General features: G+C 42.1%; 1 long non-coding RNA gene across 1 annotated transcript; it reads left to right on the forward strand.

Moving 5' to 3' along the window:
• The first annotated feature begins 4,777 nt into the window (after positions 1-4,777).
• On the forward strand, positions 4,778-12,861 carry LOC132390871 (uncharacterized). The gene is made up of 4 exons (XR_009511034.1): positions 4,778-5,008; positions 7,966-8,122; positions 9,791-10,092; positions 12,408-12,861. It is a non-coding gene; the product is annotated as an uncharacterized LOC132390871 (long non-coding RNA).
• The last annotated feature ends 9,181 nt before the right edge of the window (positions 12,862-22,042 follow it).

A 22,042-nucleotide genomic window follows, 5' to 3' on the forward strand; every position in this document is an offset into this window, starting at 1 on the left:
AAACCCTGCTCAGCACCTACAAATTTATTATGTGATACACAATGGGCGTCAGGCTGTTGATTTACATATCTATAGGGCATAAAGCCAGTTGGAAATGAAATGTCAATGAAAGGCCTTATGAATCTAGCATGTTGGGTACAGGCAGTCTCACTGAAGTATTGGTAATATTTTGCACCTATTACATGCTCAAGGATGGATTCTGCATTCCCATAATTACTCCTGAAACCCTGCATCCAGTTAGGGATCAATGGCAAAAATGCATCAGAAAGTGAGTTGATGGACTATGTGAAAAGAAAACATTTCAAGGGTAAGCGAATCTTCAGCTTGTATAGGTCTACTGGGCTGAATAGCCTCCAACTCCCTTAGTCTCGTGAGACCGTGGATTTGCACCTCGGAAGGTTTCCAGGGCGCAGGCCTGGGCAGGGTTGTATGGGAGACCGGCAGTTGCCCAAGCTGCAGGCCTTCCCCTCTCCACGCCACCAATGTTGTCCAAGGGGAGGGCACTAGGATCCATGCAGTTTGGCACCGGTGACGTCGCAGAGCAATGTGTTGTTAAGTGCCTTGCTCAAGGACACAAACACGCTGCCTCAGCTGAGGCTCCAACCAGTGACCTTCAGATCACTAGACTGATGCCTTATCCACTAGGCCATGCGCCAACTCCCTTGTTAAACATAAGAACATAAGAAATGGGAGCAGACTAGGCCAACTGGCCCATTGAGCCTGCTCCGACATTTAATGAGATCATGGCTGATCTGGCCATGGACTTGTCTCTACCTACCTGCCTTTTCCCCATAACCCTTAATTCCCCTACCATGCAAAAGTCTACCCAACCTTCCTTTAAATAGATTTGCTGAGGTAGCCTCTACTGCTTCATTGGCAAAGAGTTCTACAGATTCACCACTCTCTGGGAAAAGCAGTTCTTCCTCATCTCCGTCCTAAATCTACTCCCCCAAATCTTGAGATATATAATGTATAAAAGTATATAATGAGATAATACGAGATTTTCCAACCACATGTCGAACACATTCCTTAGAGAAATTCATTGGCAAAACTACTCTCTAACTCTTGCAGTTGAAATGGTTAGAATGCCTCTTACAGCAGGGGAATTGGCCATTTATTCCATCCCATCCATGCTAATCAGTGGGCATACATGCACATTAATGGTCATGCACTTTGGTAGTAGAAATAAATGTGCGGACTATTTTCTAAACGGAGAAAATCCAGGAATCTGAGATACAGAGGGACTTGGGAGTCCTTGTGCAGAACCTTAACTTGCAGATTGAGTCAGTGGTGAGGAAGGCAAATGCCATGTTAGCATTCATTTCAAGAGGTCTAGAATACAAGAGCAAGGATGTGATGCTGAGGCTTTATAAGGCACTGGTGAGGTCTCACCTTGAATATTGTGAACAGTTTTGGGCCCGTCATCTCAGAAAAGATGTGCTGGCATTGGGGAGGGTCCAGAGGAGGTTCACAAGGATGATTCCAGAAATGAAAGGGTTATCATACGAGTAACACACACAAAATGCTGGTGGAACACAGCAGGCCAGGCAGCATCTATAGGAAGAAGCACAGCTGATGTTTCGAGTCGAGACCCTGCATCAGGACTAACTGAAAGAAAAGATAGTAAGAGATTTGAAAGTGGGAGTGGAGGGGGAAATCCAAAATGATAGGAGAAGACAGGAGGGAGAGGGATGAAGCTAAGAGCTGGAAAGTTGATTGATAAAAGGGATACACAGCTGGAGAAGGGAGAGGATTATGGGATAGGAGGCCTAGGGAGAAAGGGGGAGGAGAGCAGGCAAGGAGTGATTCTTCCTATAGATGCTGCCTGACCTGCTGCATTCCACCAGCATTTTGTGTGTGTTGCTAGAATTTCCAGCATCTGTAGATTTCCTTGTGTTTGCATTATCATATGGGGAATGTTTGATGCCTCTGTGTCTGTACTCGCTAGAATTCAGAAGGATGGGGGGGATCTCATTGAAACCTTTCGAATGTTGAAATGCCTAAACAAAGTAGATGTGGAAAAGGTGTTTCCCATGGTGGGAGAATCTAGGACAAGAGGGCACAGCCTCAGGATAGAGGGGCACCCTTTCAAAATAGAGATGTGGCAAAATTTCATTAGCCAAAGAGTGGTGAATTTGTGGAATTTGTTGCCACATGCAGCTGTGGAGGCCAGGTCGTTGGGTGTATTTAAGGCAGAGATTGATAGGCATTTGATTGGACATGGCATCAAAGGTTACAGGGAGAAGGCTGGGAACTGGGGTTGAGGAGGTGACTTAATAAAAAGGGATCAGCCATGATTGAATGACGGAGCAGACTCGATGGGCCAGATGGCCTAATTCTGCTCCTGTCTTATGGTCTTACGGTCTTAATCCTATTTTCCGGTACGTGGCCTGTAACTATCTATGCTAAGTGATTCAAGTACTTCTCTAGGCAATTCATAAATGCTGTTGATAACTCTGCCTCTGCCACCCTCTCAGGCACATTATTCCAGATAATCGCTAATCCCTGGGTGAAAAAGATTCACCTTAATTTGCCTGCTACTGTCATCAGACAGGAGATACAGAAACCTTAAATCCCACACCAGGTTCAGGAACAGTTAGCACCGTACATCCATGAGGCTCCTGAACCAATTGTAAATGAATTTACTTTGACTTTGACTTAGAAATCTGTTACCTCTTCCCCAAACCTATGTCGTCCCAATGCCCAATTTGTATTGATCAGAATCAGAATCAAAATCAGGTTTATTATCATTGGTATCGGATGTGAAATTTGTTGACTTAGTAGCAACAGTTCAATGCAATACATAATAGAGAAGAAAAAATAATAATAAATTAATAAGTATATCTTATTCAGTATACTTTATAAAATATATGTATATTGAATAGATTAAAAATCGTACAAAAATAGAAACACTACATATTTTAAAAAAGTGAGGTAGTATCCAAGAGTTCAATGTCCATTTAGTAATCGGATGGCAGAGGGGAAGAATCTGTTCCTGAATCGCTGAGTGTGTGCCTTCAGGCTTCTGTACCTCGTGACTGATGGTAACAGTGAGAAAAGAGCATTCCCTGGGTGCTGGAGGTCCTTAATAATGGACGCTGCCTTTCTGAGACACCGCTCCTTGAAGATGTCCTGGATACTTTGTAGGCTAGTGTCCAAGATGGAGCTGACTAAATTTACAACCCTCTGCAGCTTCTTTCGGTCCTGTGCAGTAGCCCCTCCATACCAGACAGTGATGCAGCCTGTCAGAATGCTTTCCACGGTACATCTATAGAAGTTTTTGAGTTTATTTGTTGACATACCAAATTTCTTCAAACTCCTAATGAAGTATAGCCACTGTCTTGCCTTCCTTATGACTACATCGATAAGTTGGGACCAGGTTAGACTCTCAGAGATCTTGACACCCAGGAGTTTGAAACTGTTCACTCTCTCCACTTCTGATCCCTCTATGAGGATTGGTATGTGCTCCTTCATCTTACCCTTCCTGAAGTCCATAATCAACTCTTACGTCTTACTGATGTTGCGTGCCAGGTTGTTGCTGCGACACCACTCCATTAGTTGGCATATCTCACTCCTGTATGCCCTCTCACCTACCAACAATGGCTTGTATCATTAGCAAATATATAGATACTATTTGAGCTATGCCTAGCTACACAGTTATGGGCATTAAACAGAGTAGAGCCGTGGGATAAGCACACACCCCTGAGGTGCACCAGTGTTGATCATCAGCGAGGAGGATATGTTATCACCAATCCACACAGATTGTGGTCTTCTGGTTAGGAATTTGAGGATCCAATTACAGAGGGAGGTACAGAGGCCCAGGTTCTGCAACTTCTCAATGAGGATTTTGGGAATGATGGTATTAAATGCTGAGCTATAGTCAATGCTATAGGGCATTACTTCAGGATTGAAGGACCTCCATTTAGAACAGGGACACAGAGAAATTACTTGAGTAAGAGTGTGGTAAATCGGTGGAATTTGTTGCCACGAGTGACTGTAGTAGCAAAGTCATTGGGGGCATTTAAGGCAGAGGTAAATAGGTTCTTGATTAGCCAGGGCATCAAAGGGTATGGGGAGAAGGCAGGGGAGTGGGGATGACTGGAAGAATTGGATCAGCCCATGATTGAATGGTGGAGCAGACTCGATGGGCCGAATAGCCTACTTCTGCTCCTATATCTTATGGGCTTATAGACAGCATCCTGGCACAGGTGTTTGTGTTGTCCAGGTGATCTAAAGCCATGTGGAGAGCCATTGAGATTCCATCTCACCACTTTACCAATTTCCAATGCAATCTTTATCTAACCCAGCACATTTATCTTGCATTGGAGGTTCAAAATTACATCAAAACTGCAAATACAGGAAATGTAATATAAAAATAGAAAGCAGGCCAAGTAGTTTCTGTAAAAAATAAATAGAGGTAATGGTAGAAGTGAAAGCCCCATTGTCAGTGCTGGTCTTAGAGACAATTTTATCTTCACTAAAGGATAATTGACTGTGGAGACCAACTGAGGCAGACATAGAAAGAAAAGTTTAAAGGTTTGGCACAACTCTGTAGGACATAGGGCCTGTACTGTGCTGTACTGTTCTGTGTTCTAAAAACAGACAACACTCAAGTCAGACAAACAGAGCTAACATTTCATCTGAAACTTTTCATCAGATGCATTTTCTTTATTTCAGATTTCCAACAAATGCAGTTTTTTTTTGTTCTTCAATAGATTGGCAAATTTGACGGAAATGGAATGGAAAAACTGACAAGAAGTGGCGGATACAGCCACTACCGAGGGCATCTACAAGGAGTGCAGACACAAGAAAGCAGCATCCATCATCAAGCATTCCCACCATTCAGGCCATGCACTCTACTTGCCATCAGGATGGAGGTACAGAGGAGTCTTAAATCCCACACCACCAGGTTATCACTCTTCAACCATCAGGCTCCTGAACCAGAGTGGATAACTTCACTCTGAACTGATTCCACAACCTATGGACTCATATTCAAGGTCTCTACAATGTATGTTTACAGTATTATTTATATATTTGTTTATTTACAGAGTTTGTTTTCTTTTGCACATTGGTTGTTTGTCGGTCAATTGAGTAGTTCTTCATTGATTCTATTGTATTTTTTTGTTCTACTGTGAGTGCCTGTAAGAAATTGAATCTCAAGCGAGCATATGTTGACATATGTATATGTACTTTGATAATTAACTTACTTTGAACTTTTGAATTTCATGGAGAGTGAAAAGATAGAGTAATTTACCAAAAGGATAATTACTCTTATGTTACCAGAAGGTGAGATAAGAGTGGTTGAAGCAAATAGTATCAACACATTCTGGAGCATAAGAGATGAATGGAAGTCAAGGATGGAATTAAGGGTTTGAGTATAAAATTTGGGAGAGGCTGAAGTAAGGTATAAACAGCAGCATAGACTGGTTATGCCCATTTCCATGACATATACAGTATTTCTCTCTTCTTCACTCTCCCATTGGGCAGAAGGTAAAAAGCATGAAAGCACATACCATCAGTTTATATCCCACTGTTATTAGACTCTGACTCTCAGCCTCCACTTTATCATTTTCCTACACCTTTTTCAGTAACATTGACACTCTATTCTGTGTTGTCATTGATTTACCTTATTCTAGCTCAATGCACTGTGCAATGAATTGATCTGTAAAAACAATATACAAGTCAAGCTTTTCATTGCATCTTGGTACAGGCAATAATAATAAACCAGTAATCAATAATAATAACAACATGTGATATCATCCTACTATCTCTGTCATTGGAAAACCGTTTGTTACTGCGTCCTCTCTTCAACTCAAGCCACCTGTTATGTTCCCTAACTCCACTTTCGTGTTGCAGTATGCTTCTATTTTGAGACAGAGTTTGTGAAAGCATGCTGTGCTAGAGTTGGTGTAAATGAGTGGGAGGCAATCAATTTTATTTGGAATTTGACTTAAATAAGCTACATAACCACCCCCATACATTGCTGTTGAAGTAGATGTGATCCTCCAATAAGTTACTTTATGGCCTTTTGGGAACTATTCCATTAAAGTGGCATTTGGCATTAAGTAGGTATTGAAGAGGGTAGCAATAATTGTAATAGGTACTTTGCAACACTAATAACATGTCACTCTCAATAGCAAATGAATAGTGATATTGTACATTGGGACAAATGATTGCTTTTGTAGAGAGCTTCTTTAAACACCTCTCAAAATTATGCAATTGTCCATAAACATTTTCTTTAGCAATGCAATAAATGGCCACATTCTACATTCCCCTAATAATCAGCTACTTTAGTTATTCACCCTGATGAATTTAGGCATCTACCATTTGAGGCTCTAGGCCTGTTCTTGCTTGAATTTAGAAGAATAAGGGGAGATCTCATTGAAAGCTACTGAATATTGAAAGGCCCAGATAGAGTGGACATGGAGTGGATGTTTCCTGCAGTGGAGAGTGTAGGATCAGAGGGGACATCCTCAGAATAGAAAGATGTTCCTTTAGAACTGAGATGAAGAGGAATTCCTTTAGCCAGAGGGAGGTGAATCTGTGGAATTCATTGCCACAGATGGTTGTGGAGGCCAAGCCATTGGGTTTTAACTGTGAATGATAAGGATAACAAATCCAAGAAACCCTGCATAACGTTGGATACCAAAGGTTAGAAAATTTAAAGACAGATAATTAAAGTTAGTTATATGGCAGATACAGACAGCTAAATTCCGGGGAAGCCCAACGGGAGAACATATATCATGAAAGGGCAAGGAAGGATTATGAAATATCACTCAGTGACAAGATCAAAGAAAATCCCATGCATTTTATGTTTAGCAGAAGAGAGTATCTTTTGAAGAACACTAGCTCATCTATTTCTGCCACTTTAAATCCTGTGCCTAAGTGAGACTGCAAGTGAATGGACGGCATTGATTTAATTTCACCCTGCAAACTTACTTCACTTATCTGCAGTCAGTCCTGTAGAAAGTGCCTTCATAAATATTCAATGAACAGGCCAAGCAGGGCAGTAAGTTCCCATATCAGAAGTGGACTCCAGATCAGAGCACATACTGGTTCATTTGCTAAACTTACGTGGAAGCTATTGGCTTCAGTTGTGCCTATTTCACACTTCTAGGAGGCAGTCTTTTGAATTCTGAAGGCATCCCCCACATCCAGCCACAAATACATATGACCTTATGCAACTGACCTGAAAGGTGTGTGTGATTAGTAACTTTTTAAGAGAGGTGTCACCAGGAATATTGTAATGCCAGTGGCAGTCATGCCTCTGTGACATCTCTCTGAACATTGAATGACAACTACTCTACATGATGATGTATTTGAACATCACTTGTGCTCTGAAAAAATATACAGCGAAGCGCTATCAAATAATCTATCGATGGTAATTGTAACATTTTTCTTTCAAGTTCCTCTTTTGGAGCCATAAAGACCTTCAGCACAGAAACACATCTGACAGCCTTCAGAATCCTATCAAGTGCTCACTTAGACTAATCATATATTGATCCTATTTTATTCTCCCAGCATTCCCATTACCTCACACTAGTGAGCTAATGTTATTACCCAACATTCATTACCTTACAACTATCAGACTCCTGAACCAGTGTGGATAATGTCACCCACCTCAGCACTGAACTGATTCCACAATGTGTAGACTCACGTTCAAGGGGTCTACGACTCATGTTCTCATTATTATTTATTTACTTTTTTATTACTCACACAATTGATCTTATTTTGGACGTTGGTTGTTTGTCAGTGTTTATTATTTATAATCTTTCATAAATTCTGTTGTATTTATTTATTTTCCTGTAATGCCAGTAAGAAAATGAATCTTAAGGTAGAATATGGTGACATATGTACTTTGATAATTAATTTACTCTGAATAACTTTGAAAGCTTTGAACTTTGAAAATCTACAATTCATCATATCTATCATCGTTAATTAACATACCATGTGCTTTGATGTGAGAGGAAACCAGGGCATGAGAAGGAAACCCAATCAGTCATAAAGAGAACATGCAAACTCCACAAAGACAGCACCACGACTGAGCCCAGTTCGTTGGACCTGGGAGGCAGCAATCTACTAAATGCACCACTGAGTCCTGTGTTGTGGACAGATTTGGACGGTAAGGTGTTACGTTGCGATTATTTCTGTGGCTACTAGAATGCTGATCCCTTTCTCTTCAGCTCTATACAGATGTCTACTACTTCTGTTAATAGGTTTAAGTTAGTAATGGACAATTTTGTGAACATGACTATGCCAGGTTGTTCTTTGGCTACTTTGTGGGACATTTGTTCCAATAGGGAAGATGCAGAGGCAGGCCTGGTGGTCTCTGAATCTGGTGCCTGGGTTGAAGCTGTGGGCCATCTGATTTCACTTTCATTCTATCTTATCAAAATTCTGATGCAACCAGGAAGTTTGTTATACCAAATCAGATGGCAGTGAGAATCAATCATACTGTGGTGGGTCTGCAGTCAGGTGACAAATCCATGTGAGGAAATTAATATGGCTGGGTGGCTTTTTCTGATCATTACTAAGACAGCATTTACCGAACTTAAATATCAACTAATCACCAGAATTTAATTTTCATAGGCTGCCATGCTGCTTGGTATTGGACCAGCCCTCTGGGTTTTTAGTCCAATGATATTACCAGGGATCTACAGTTGGACTTCACAGCAAGTCCTCCACTAGATTACACACCTTCTAACTCCTTCCTTTCCACCGTCTTCTTATTCTGGCTTCTGTCCCCTCCTTTTCCATTCCTGATGAAGGTTTTTGGTGCAAAGCTTCAACTGTTTATTCCACTCCATTGATGCTGCCTGACCTGCTGAGTTTTCCCAGCATTTTGGATGTGTGCATTGTCCTTGCCATTTTTGGCATTTGACTGGACAAATCTAACAATGCGCTCACTCTCAGGATGTATCAGCATCAGCCTGGTCTCCCCTCCGCCCACCACTAAATTCCACCAATCATCTGCCACCCAGGTGCAACTTACAGCGATCAATTAACCTGCCAAATTTCCTCACTTTAGGGCATGGGAGGAGGAAACCCAGGCAGTCACAGGGATAGCATGCAAAGCCACACAGACAACACCCAAGGTCAAGTGAGTCAGAAGCTCTACTGAAGGCACCACTCTCCTGGTCAAAACCAGGAAAGGAAACTCTTCAAATAAAAACATTCAAATGTCATTTCATTTAGAGCAGGAGTTTGGACGGTGGGAGGAAACCGGAGCACCTGGAGGAAACCCATGCAATCACAGGGAGAACGTACAAACTCCTTACAGACAGCATCGAGAAATGAAACCGACTCGTTGGCACTGTATAGCGTTACATTAACCACCGCGCTACCCTGCTGCTCCAAGCATTTCAAACATTGTCAGTGTTTAGCAAACTAATCCTTAAGGAAAATCAAATAAACTGCAGATGTTGGAATTCTGAAGTACAGTAAAGGCAGAAAATGCTGAATGCTCTCAGCACACAGCACCTCTGGAAAGTGCTTCCAGATATTCCCATTTTTATTTCAAATGAATAGTTAATTTCTTTTTTTAATATTCTATATTGCTGTCATCTACTTTGCATCCTTCTTGCTCCTGAATTGAATGGTTTGCTAAGAATATTTCAGAAAACAGTGGTCATCAACCATACAGCCATGGGTCTGGTCAGTAGCAGACACAGTGAAAGATTTCTGACCCTTAAAGGCATTAGTGTATCATTTGGGTTTTTTTAACTGCAAACTGGTAATTTCTCAGTTACCACTGTCAGCCTTCTTGATACAAGTTTTTTCTTCCATCCAGGTCATTGAATTGCCTGAGGTTAAATTCTCCAGCGCTGTGGCACAATTCAAGCCTAGGTCTCTTGGACAAGCCTGGCCTCGTATCTTATCAGCATCACCTCCAGAGCTCCGAGAGAGATAAGCTTTCTGCTGACTTTGATCAGCTGTGGTTTGTTGGTGGCAATTTTTAAGTGATCAACTGAAGGGAAGGAACCTTTGTGTTGCCGTGGCAACTTGTTAAAAGGTGGACTGGCACTAAATCTCACACAAAGCTACATCATGTCCGACAGAGAGAAGAGCCACAGATCTCTCTGGAGGTGAAAGGTCGGTGTCATCTCACATTCTGCTTTCTTTATGCTTAGCTGATTGTGCTTCCTACATTCTTAGGATAGAATGCGAAAGGAACAGATGCATTCTGAAGTTGTAAAGTGGGTGCAGTTCAAAGGATAAGGTAGAATGGAGATTGTCGTCACTAATTGATGAATGACAAACCCTGGTCAAAATGTCAGTGACATTCTTGCATGGGTATGAGAGTAAAGCACTCTCCCAAGAATTGGATTTTGAACCAGACCAGTATGGAAATACCTAGAACTAAATTTCATTGGTGAAACCAATCAATGAACTAAATTTGGGATGCAGTTAAAAGGCTCCTGCAGAATTTACCCTATAAACAAAACTTAAATGAGAGAATGTCAATTTTTCAACAAAAAAGTCTTTTTTTCCCCGGGAACAGATCCTGGACAAAGATATTCCACCATGTTTGTGCTCACATTGGTCCAAATCTGTAGGTTCTGTTATAGTCCAAAGATAGCATTAACATAGACATTGTACCTTGGTCATGTCTCTACATTAACAGATGCTAGGCAAGGAATTCAGGGAAGAGAGTACAAAGTTCAGAGAAAATTTATTTTCGGTGTACATATACTACCTTGAAACAAATTTTGTTACAGACATTTACAAGAAAATAAAGAAATACAATAGAATTTATGCAAAGCTATAAATAACAAAGATTAACTTACAACCGATGTGTAAAATAAGACAAATCATGTAAAGAATATAAAAAGTAAATAAATTATGCTGGGAGCATGAGTCATAGAGTCCTTGAAAGTGAGTCCATAGGTTGTGATAATGAGTAGAGGCTGCTTTCAAATATATTGCATCACAAACTGGCTGGCAGTCTTAAATCACCAGGGCTTGAACAATGGTGGACTTTAAGAAGGTTGCTTGTGATTATAACAAGATCTAGATAACTAGGACATTGTGGGAAGCTAGGGAAGACATATTTGGATCTCTGTCAGAGATATCTTTAGTCAATACTGAGGTACAGAAGACTGGCAGGCAAATAATTTTGTACCTTTATTTAAGTTGTGTTCCAAGGACATGCCAGGGAGCCTAACGTCTGTGACTGTAAAATTATGGGAGACATTCTGAGAGTCAGGATCTGTCTGCATTTGGAAAGGCAAGGATTGATCAGGAATTTACAGCACTTGTTTTGTGCATGGGAAATCACGTCTCATGAATTTGATTGAGGTTTTTAAACCTATGATCGATAGGGGCAGTACAGTAGACATCATCTGGCTGAAATTTTGCAAGGCCTTTGTCAAACCTTATATGGTAGGCTGGTCCCAGAAGGTTAGATGCTGGGTGAGCTCGCTAATTAGATAAAATATTGATTTTGTAGTAGAAGTCAGAGAATGGCTGCAGAGGATTTTTTTTCAGAATGGAGACCCATGACAGCAGCATGTCTCGGGGATCAGTGCTGAGTCTGGTGTTGTTTGTCATATATATTAATGATATGGATGAGGAGGTTGTGTAAGTTGAACGGTAACAGTCTTTTTCCCAGGACAGGGATACTCAAGCTGGAGGGCATAGGCTTGAGGTGAGAGGGGAACTTTTTAAAGGGGACCTGAGGGGAAAATTTTTCACACAGAGGATAATGGGTGTATGAAACGAGCTACCAGAGGAAGCAACAGAGGCGAGTATAATTATTGTGTTTAAAAGATACGCAGGGTTCAGGTTAGTAAGGGTTAGGGTCAGTAAGTTTATTCTTACTTACTTATTACCTATTGCTGGCACTTAGGGCAGCACTGAAGGTCCTCCATCTCTGTTTGTCCTTGGCTATCAATTGTGCCCCAGGTGAGATTCAGAGACCTCATTTCTGTCTCTACAGTATGGTACCAAGTTGTCTTTGGTTTCCCATGTTTCCCCCACTCTTCAGGGGTCCAATGAAGTGCTGCCTTGATAGTGGAGATGGCCTCTCTTCTCATCATGTGCCCCATCCACCTTGAACATTTCTTCATGATGTCTGTGGCCATGTGCTCTTGATGACACTGAATGAGTGGGAGCAGGGCGTGGTTGAAGATCTTTCATGGCCAGAAGCTATGGAGGATCTTCCGCAGGCTCATGGTGTAGAATGATGGCAACTTGGCAAGGTCATTCTCTGCCATGTGCCAGCGTTCTGATCTGTACAAGAGAGTGGGTTCTCTTGGCAAGGCTGTGTGATGCTATACAGATGCTGATGTGGATGCTGTGCTTGGTTAATCCCTGTACGCAGAGCTTGGGAGAGACAAAGATGCCTAATGGCTACTCCTTTGCTTGCATCTATTTCTATCTTTAATATCTCTATCTTTCCCTTTCAGGGTTCTGTTGAAGACGCTGACTTCGGTTCTTTGGGAGAATAGACCCACTCTCGGGGTCTCTTGACTTGCTGTTAAGGACACAGCCTAGAAGATTAGCTCGCCTTTGGAGTTCGGGGATTTTGGGGGCCCTGGAGGCAGGTGGACTCGAGGTTGGTGCCTCTGTGGGAAATCGGTGTGTCATTGGAGGCGAAGATCTCTGGCTATGTGCTCAGAGACCCAAGTTCTTTGTGCACAGAGCTCAGAAAAAGCGACTCAATGGATTTTTGACATTGTAAATCCTCCAGTTGTTTGTTATGTCTCCCCTCTTGCTGTGAAACTGAGACACCTCTTTTTCCCTTATTAGGGAGAGAGAGAGCCTGTGGTATGTTGAATACTGGGTGAACGAGTAGTCTTTGGGGTACTGCTAGTCTGTGTCATTATTAATGCTTTGCTGCACGCTTGAGTGCTTGTTGGGAGGGGGTGCTGATGCATTTTTTGCTGGAGGTGGAGGGGGGGATCGTTGCTTTGCTGCTGGGTACACATAGGAGGGGGCAGCTGGGGGGACTTTGAGTTTCTAACATTTAACTGTCATTCATTCTTTGGGGAAGTCCTCTGTTTTTGTGGATGGTTGCGAAGAAAAGGAATTTCAGGATGCATATTTTATACATTTCTCTGACATTAAATGTACCTTTGAAACCTTTGAATATGTTGCTCATTCATCTGAAGGTGTTTCTAGATTGGATGAGCTTGCACTGCATGTCATCCTTGGTCCCACCACCCTGCCAAATGATGCTGCCCCGGTAGGTGAACCAGTTGGTGCTGTGCTGGGTAAGTCAACTCCATATGCCTTGACAGAAGGAAGAGATTCTACACAGAGGGTCATGGTCTCAGTCTTCCTCTGGTTGACTCTAAGCCCAAGCTGTCCACCAAAGATACACAGTCTCTACATATGCTGGTGTGTATGTGATAGTAATGCAAGATCATCCACAAAGTCAAGGTCTTCTAAAGTAGAGAACAGAGTCCAACTAATGCCCCTCTGCTTATCTTTTGTCATTTGTCCCATAACTCAGTCAATCACCAGGTTAAGCAGTATTTCCCACATTACACAGCCTTGCTTGACTCCTGTCTTGACTTCAAAGCTCAAATTGCAGTCCGCAACCATGCAGGTGAAGTTAGCATGGAAACTCTGGATAAGCTGGACAAATTTGGAAGCGATGCCGTATGATCTGAGAATTTGCCAGAGGCTGTCCCTGTGGATGCAATCAAAAGCCTTTCCACAGTCCACAAAATTTACATACAGTTGACTCCTCCGCTCTGTGCTCTGCTCTATGATGTTAAACAGCATGAAGATCTGGTCAACACAGCCTCCGTTCTTCCTGAAGCCATCTTGTTCCTTCCTCAAGTAGGTGAAACAAAAATTTGTGGTATAGTGGACAGTTAAAGAGCTTGTTTAAGATTATTACATGATCTACATCACTGAGAAAATGGGCTAAGGAACAGCAGATGAAATTTAACTTGGACAATGGCAAATTGTGACATTTTGGGAAGTTAAATCAGAACAGGCAAGCACCAGGGTCCCGGATAATGTTGTAAAACAGAACATCCTATGAGTACATATATGTAGTTCCCTGAAGGCCGTGACAATGGTAGACAGCGTGGTGATAAAAGTGCATGGAATGCTTGCCTTCATTGGATGGGGAACTAATTACAGGAGTTGTGTGACATTGTGTTACAGTTGTACAAGTTGATTCTGAGACCACACTTTGAATATTGTGCATAATTCCAATTGCATATCTATAAAAGGGATGTCACTAAGCTGGAAAAAATGCAGAAGAGGCTCTCAAGGATGTTGTTGGGACCAGATGGTTTGAGTTAAAAGGGGAGACTGGACAGGCGGGGCTGTTTTTCCCCTTGCACAGGTGGCTGAGGGTTGATCTTAAAGAGGTATACAACATCATGAGCAGCATAGGAAAGTTGAATGGTCCCAAGATAGGTGGGTCTAAAGCTAAAGGGCATAGATTTAGGCAGATGAAGACTTACAGGCAAATTTTTTCACAGAGCATGGTGAACAGATAGAACAAGCTGCAAGAGGAAGCAGTAGATGAGCGTACAATTACTAAGTTTAAAAATATTTGGAAAATATGATAAAAAAAAAGGTTTAGATGGATATAGACCAAATGCGAGCATATAGAACTAGTTACTTAGATAGGCTACTTGGTCAGCAGGGATTTGTTGGGCAGTAGGGCCTATTTCTATGCTTCATTACTCCATGACTATAATCTGTTAATTCTGAGGGCACAACACTGATTGCATGGAAGAAATTATCTTCTAAATTTAGTCCAAATATTATTGAATAAATCTGGCCTCAGACCTTTTTGACAGGCTAACTGCAACTGAGGTTCTGATGAACATTGTTTGATGCATAGATTTTGGGCAAAATTCTCCTGCCTTGGGCAGGAGGCAAAGTTAATGTTTACTCCTCTTCACATAGCACCATTTCCTAGAGAATAATGCAATCAGTCGACTTGCTGTTAAGTTACCAATTGACTAATTATTTCAATGGCAGAAAACAAAATCCCACAAATCCATCAGAGTCTAGGAAACAACAGGACTCAATTTGATTTGTGCGTTGTCAATATTTATGACTTGCTTGTCAGGAACGTCTAATGGAACCAATGTGCCTCTTTATACCAGTGCAGTCTCCTTTAACCTCCAGGTTCAGGGTTCAGCTCCAGCCTAGACAGATGGAATAAATGCATCTTGGGGTCATGCAATGGCGACTGAGTGTTGGATCAAGCAATTTTGCCATCTGCTTTTTTTTCTCGAGACACAGCAGGTAGTTCCAGCTCAGAGTTCAAAGATTTCAAGATCTTTGCCCTCTTTCATTTAAAAAAAAAGTCTCCTAACTTTAAGGCTTCTCACTGTCAGGAGCTGGTTCAAAAATGCTTACATTAATAAATAATCTCACTGGAAACAAATTCTGAGTTGGAAACACCATTTTTAAATTTAAATATGTATAATACTGTATATAAAATAATGATCGCACCCCCGGTTATATCCTGTCCTCCTGTCCTCTCCTGAAAGCAATGCGTAGTTTTTCTGAATGTATTTATAACAGGTTTCCAGATAGTTTCTGCATGGTTTGTGTTAGAACTGTAGCATTAAGGATTCTACTTCCTGCCAGAGGTATTGGTTGACACTAAACATACCTGCCCATATTGGGTGAAACAAATTAAATGTTAGCAAAATGAATAGTTCCATTCAATGTAACTTATCTCAATGCTTCACTGACAATGCTTAGCAAGAATATTTTTTACATTCTTCCTGTTCAACATTGTGAAGGGAGTGTAGAGAAGGCTAAAATTTGAAGAGGAACAAAAGAAAATCCAGTTAAAAGCATGGGTTTCACCCAAATGTTGATAAACAAGGGCTCATCCTTCATGTTGGAGTTGAACCAGTACTCATGACTCACTGCTGAGTGAGGCAGCAGTGTGACACTGCGTGTCTGAATTCTTTCCCTTTTCTCTATCTTCGGGCTGCAGCTCAAATTTCTTCTCTCACCTCTAACCTTCTGTTTTTTCACTTTCATCCACTTCTTTAAGTACTGATTTGTCCTGGGTTACTGATTAGTAAATGCCAGCTTCCCTCTGCTAGCTTGTATAAGTGACACATGCATTCAGTCAGAGAATGTATCCTGTGTTGATATTGGATCCTTAGATATGCACTTCCCAATGGAGATCATTGCATTGTAATTAGGCTTGGTATCCTTGGCTTATTTCCCCTTCCTGACTCAGAATCATAAAGTCAGATTGTCTCAATTCAGTATGAGACCCAGTTCAATTACCAAACTCAGCACAGAATGACATTGAACTTGAGCCTCCTGGCTGGCTTGGCTTACTCTGTGAGTGGTTGTCTGTCATATCCGATGATCTCCAATTGTACAGTTCTTCAGTTTGTCTAAGAACTACATGAAGAAACCTGTGCGGGAGAGTTTTTTAAAATAGAAAAGCTGTTCTACTCTCTCAACCTCGGAAATCTGGTTCCAGTGGAATGAATAGTCTTCACAAGAGTGGCCTTCCTTGGCTGCAGAGGATGACCATGACTTCTTCTGTGCTTTGTCATGCTGTTCCCTCTCCACGAAATTGCCTCCCTAGCCATTGGATCTCATCTGCTCAGTCCGCTGTAGCTGAGTTCACATGCTAGACAGGCACGTCTCTACCTCACTGGGGTATCGGGCCCGCCAGCTACCCTCACTGGGTTTAGCCTGCAATGTACCAGGGTAAGGCCGCTATCACATGCTAACAGCTACTTGCAGTCACAGTTGAGAACTGAGTGTCAACTGGGGACCAAATGTGAGTGAGCTGTCCCACAACAAGCCCCCTCACCAGAGGTGCTAACCCTCCCCGGACTCCAATACAACTTGGCTTACACTATTTGGCTCGTGTATCCTTTTAATCAATTGTACAGTTGCAATAGGAGAACCCAAAGGCCTAGATGATCTTTGGTGTATTTAACAATAGGTTTCCTAAGGCAAATCAACTGCATGGCATAACTGGGACTTGCCTGCAAATAACTGTCAAACTAATGCACAGAAGAACACAGAGGTTATGCAACTCATTCCTGTATGCCACCGTTACGATTTTCATTCAGGTATACTGTATGTGTGGCCTTTACAGGAAATGTGAGCTCTGCTTTGACGGAAGTTAGATAGGATTTATACCTCAGTCAGTTCCATTTGAAGTTAAAAAGCTTACCCTTCACTCCAGCTCCTGATCAAGATTCACTCTTCCATAATAAATGTGGTTCTCAACGGAATGTAACCCTGATATTGTCATGACAGCGGGCTATAACCCTGTTGCCATTCTTTGATGCAATACTTGAGAGGTGCTGGGTATGTTCTCCCCTCTGAGGCTCTTTAGATTCTCTCTCTTTTCTGGGATCCCACTCTTGTTTTACTCAATGATTCAAAGGTTCGTTATGTCTGCAGTACACAACTCTGAGATTCATCTTCTCCAGATAGCCACGAAACAATGAAAACCGTGGAAGCTGTTCAAAGAGAAACTTCAAGCCCCCCCCACACGGAAAAAAAGAATGGCAACACAGTCATCAACCCACAAACCCCACTCCCCCACATAGAAAAACAAAAAAAATGCTTAAAAATATTGACCCCAAACCCCTCCCCTCACACAAGAGAACAACGAGAAAGAATGTAAACACAGAACCTCGATAACATCCTCCAACCTCATTGAGAGAGGGAGACACCACAGATGTGGCCAGTGAGCTGTCACACAGTGACAGACCACCACAGAGGCTCCTTCTCTTTTATTATTAGTTGTTTATTATTGTCATGTGTACTGAGGAACTTTTTTGTTTATATATCACCCAGACAGGTTACGCCATGCGTAAGGACAAAGATGCAAGGACAGAATACATCTCTTGCGTTTCATCCTCCCGCAAGCACCCAAGAACACCACTGAACCCCTTCAAGAAAATATCAAACACTCAACATGAAAAAAGAAGAACAAGTTGTGAAAACAGTAAAACACAAGCAAACAACACATAGACTACCAAACTTCAAAGCAAGAGTCCAGTAGTATTTAGGTCACACACAAAATGCTGGAGGAGCTCAGCAGGCCAGGCAGCATCCATGGAAAAGTGTAAACAGTTGACGTTTCAGGCTGAGACCCTTCATCAGAGTGTTGCTTGGACTTCTGGCATCTGTATTCAGTTTATTTCAGTACAGTGCCGTGCCACTAGCCTGCTAGCAGGGTAGCAGGAGCACTCTTCGGCAAAGTACCCCAGTCCGCATCGGTCACTCCAGTCAAACCACTCAAAAACAACAAAAGGAATGAGTGACCACTACACTGAGAGAGCTAAAGAATGCAGAATTCAGTGTACCAGCTACAGAAAAACCGTGGTGCGGGGAAAAGCAAACTGCAAGGGCATGAACAAGATAGACTGGGAGATAAAGAATTTATACTTAACATCTGAGAGCTCCGTTCAAGAGTCTGATGCTTTCAACTCAAACCTAAGGGTTTGTTTCCTCTGCTCACACCCTATTGTGGCCTGACCTTGAACGTGTTAAGTAAGCCAGACACATTCTATTGCATAAAGTCAAAGGCTTCATCCACAACAGAATTTTGCAACCATGCCCCCTTGAGATCAACATTCCCCGACTCAGTGGGCACTGCCTATTTAACAGGAGCCAAACAAGTTCTAAGCTGTATTACTTATTTGCTTTGATTTGGATCTTATTTCTTCCCATTGTCTTCTCCTTTGTAATTGTCATTAAATGCCAGTTCAGTGGTGTCTCAGTTTGTAACATTCTCATCTCCGGGATGGAAGGTTCCAAGTCCCACTCCAGTAGTTTGTCTATCTGAAACTAAACTTATACCTCAGTGCAGTACTGAGGCTGTGCTGAACTGTCTGATGTGGGCCTTTCAGGTAATGCACAAAGCTCCACCTGCTCTTTCAGCTGGCCATAAAAGTGCCATTGGATGAACAAGAGCAGGAAAATTCTCTCTGACCCCTAGGCAATGTGGAACTATCTTTCAGGCAACATCACCAGAGTAGGCCCGAAACATCAACTGTACTTTTTCTTCCATTGATGCTGCCTGGCCTGCTGATTTCCTTCAGCAGTTTGTGAGTGGGTGTTGCTTGGATTTCCAGCGTCTGCAGATTTTCTCTTGCTTGTGATTTGATCACCAGATCAGACTTGTATGCCTTTATTACACTGACTTCCACGTGCATATTGCCAATTACATTTTCTATCTACGGTAGTGACTAAACTTCATAAAGTACATAATGGAGATCGAAGCAGGACCTTGAAGCCTGATCTGTCATTAAATATGATCATGGCTGCTCTGCATCAAATCTCAACTTCTCTCCTATAACCCTCAATTCTCTGATATCTCAAAAAATGTGTCTGCCCCCTCTTATAAACTCCAATTACCTAGTTGCTAAAAGTCTTTAAAATGGAGAGTTACATCCTCTGGTAGAGGAACATCTGATTGGCTGTAAAATACCTCAAGCGATGGAGTTGCTATATAAATGGAAACATTATTTCTTTCATTACGCAGTTTTGGTCATTACTAAAAAAAGACTCCATCTTAAACAATAAAAATGTAATTTGACACTAATCACTCAATTAAAATACTGACTCTGAGCTTATTCTGACTTTGCTTAACTGCCAGAAAATGACCTCCTGCATTGACCCAGCAACTCAGAGCAGTGGATGTAAATCTGTAAGTCAAGCAGTCTTGTAGAAGAATTGATCAGTCCCCCGACACTTTCATGTGCTGATGTTTCAGTTCCTGCTGTTCAGCAGGTACGTGCCTTTGTCAATCAGATTCAATACCTCAGTTTCATATGACTCTTGTTCTGTAATAGTCAGCTTTTCGCCTTCAAGTGATTAATTTTGAAAAAGGATTAAATAGGTCACTCCAAACCACAAAATCCCACGATGATGCAGCGATCTTTGAGGTGTGTGGGTATGTGCAGGCCCTGTTAGCATGGTATGCAGGGCCAGAGATCCTATCTTTTAGATCAGTGGGCAATATAGCTTGCCTGATTATCACTTTACAAGCAGAGCGGTTGTGAAACTGGATTTTTAATTATACTGGAGGTATCGGGTGCCCTAGTTTCAGTTTGGGCTAGTTTGCTTTGAAAGGTTTCCAGCCAGACCCACGCTGTCTTGCTCTGACCTGCATTTACAGCAATCACACATGTATGCTTGTATATCTATTTAATTTCTGGCCTTGGAGCACCTCAAACAATGACCAACCCTAACAGAACACATCTCCTATAGTGGGGGAGTCTAGGACCAGAGGCCACATCCTCACAATAGAGGGACGTCCTTTTATAAACAGAGAGGAGGAGAAATTTCTCTAGCCAGAGGGTGGTGTGAAGTTCATTGCCACAAGCAACTGTGGAGCCCAAATTATTAATAAAGTGGAGGTTGATAGGTTCTTGTTTAGTTGGAGTGTCAAACGTTATAGACAGAAGGCAAGAGAGGGGAGGTCAGCGCAGCGCTTTACAGAGTAGTTGACCCAGGTTCAATTTCTGCTGATGCCTGTAAGGAGTTTGTGGCATTCTCCCCGTGACCGTGTGGGTTTCCTCCCAAAGTCCAAAGACTTACTGGTTCGTAGATTAATTGGTCAATGTAAATTGCCCTATGATTAGGCCAAGATTAAATCGGGGTAGTGAAGGGCTGGAAGGGCCTATTCTGTGCTGTAGCTCAATAAATAAATATATAAATAGGTTTGCGAGGGATAATAAATCAGCCATGACGGAAATGTGGAACACACTTGATGGGCCAAATGGCCTAATTCTTCTCTAATGTCGTCCGATCTTACGATCTAAGAGGAAGGGATCTGGGTTGAAAACTGGTCAGAGCATTTGAATGTTTTTTCAAACCTGTTAGAATTGCATTGGAAGCAAGCAGAAGAAATCCTGCATTGTATTGAGAAAAAATATCCACATAATAGGTATAAAGGTGTCAGTATAATATTAAATGTTTTGAACTAATTATTTTAAAGTTACTAGTGACAGATTTTGAAGATAGGTAGAGATGTGGTTTCTTCAGTTTACTGTGCTGGTGGCATGGTGTAGATGAACATATCATTTGAGTTAGAGATAGGGATGCAGATATTATCATTCAAATGGTACAGGCAACAGAGATATTCAGTTATGCCACTCCTTTAGACAGCAAACTATCACAACACTACCAGATACTGAAACAGCCTGATACTGTGCTGGTAAAAAAAGCAAAACAGCCCCAAAGAATGCAGAATTGTGGTTGGAGGTAGACTTAATGAGGTGTGCATGTTAAGGGAGTAGAGTCGCTGGGAAAGGTGGAGAGGGAGTTTCAGAACTGACAACCCAAGCAAGAGCAACCAATGATGATGGAAAGGAAGAGAAGCTCGCTCAGGTTTAGGATTGGAGGAATCAAAGGGCTCTCTATAAATGATGTTATTTGGAGCAATAAATCTCTAGATTTCTTCTGCCCCGAACTGCAGTGATCACCAACCACCGCCCCCCCCCCCCCCCACTCCCACTCGGTCACTTCAGTTTGTGTCCATCACTGTCTTCACATTTCTCATCCCTGCAGCCCTGGGCTGCAGTTTCCCATTGTCTTCACAGGTCGAAGTTGTAACACAATGCAGCACAATGCTTGTGCAGGAAGGCTTTCAATCCAGACGACTTCTGGGGGCCTCTCATAGGACTTAGGCTTTATTTATTTAGTGATACAACACAGTAGTAGGCCCTTCTGGCCTTCGAGCTGCGCAGCCCTATCAACCCCCCCCCCCCCACCTCAAGAAAACCCGATGAAACTTACCTAGTCTCAGGACAATTTACCTACCCCGTATGTCTTTGGACTGTGGGAGGAAACTCATGCATTCCCCAGGGAGGGGGTACTGAGAATCCTTTCAGAATGGCACCGGAGTTGAACTCTGAACCCCCGAATGCCCCGAGATGTAATAGCGCCATGCCAATCACTACGCTACCGTGGCTCTCGATGGAAGTACGTAGGAAAGTTTTAGATATGTTGAAAGGTACAAATACCTTAGTTGTCACTGTCATTACTATTCCACGGATAAAACTGAGGGATGATGGGTAAATGCTGCAGTCGAGGTTATCTGGTTATTATCGAATTG

This window comes from Hypanus sabinus, chromosome 3, assembly GCF_030144855.1.
Source record: "Hypanus sabinus isolate sHypSab1 chromosome 3, sHypSab1.hap1, whole genome shotgun sequence".
Classification (NCBI taxonomy): domain Eukaryota; kingdom Metazoa; phylum Chordata; class Chondrichthyes; order Myliobatiformes; family Dasyatidae; genus Hypanus; species Hypanus sabinus.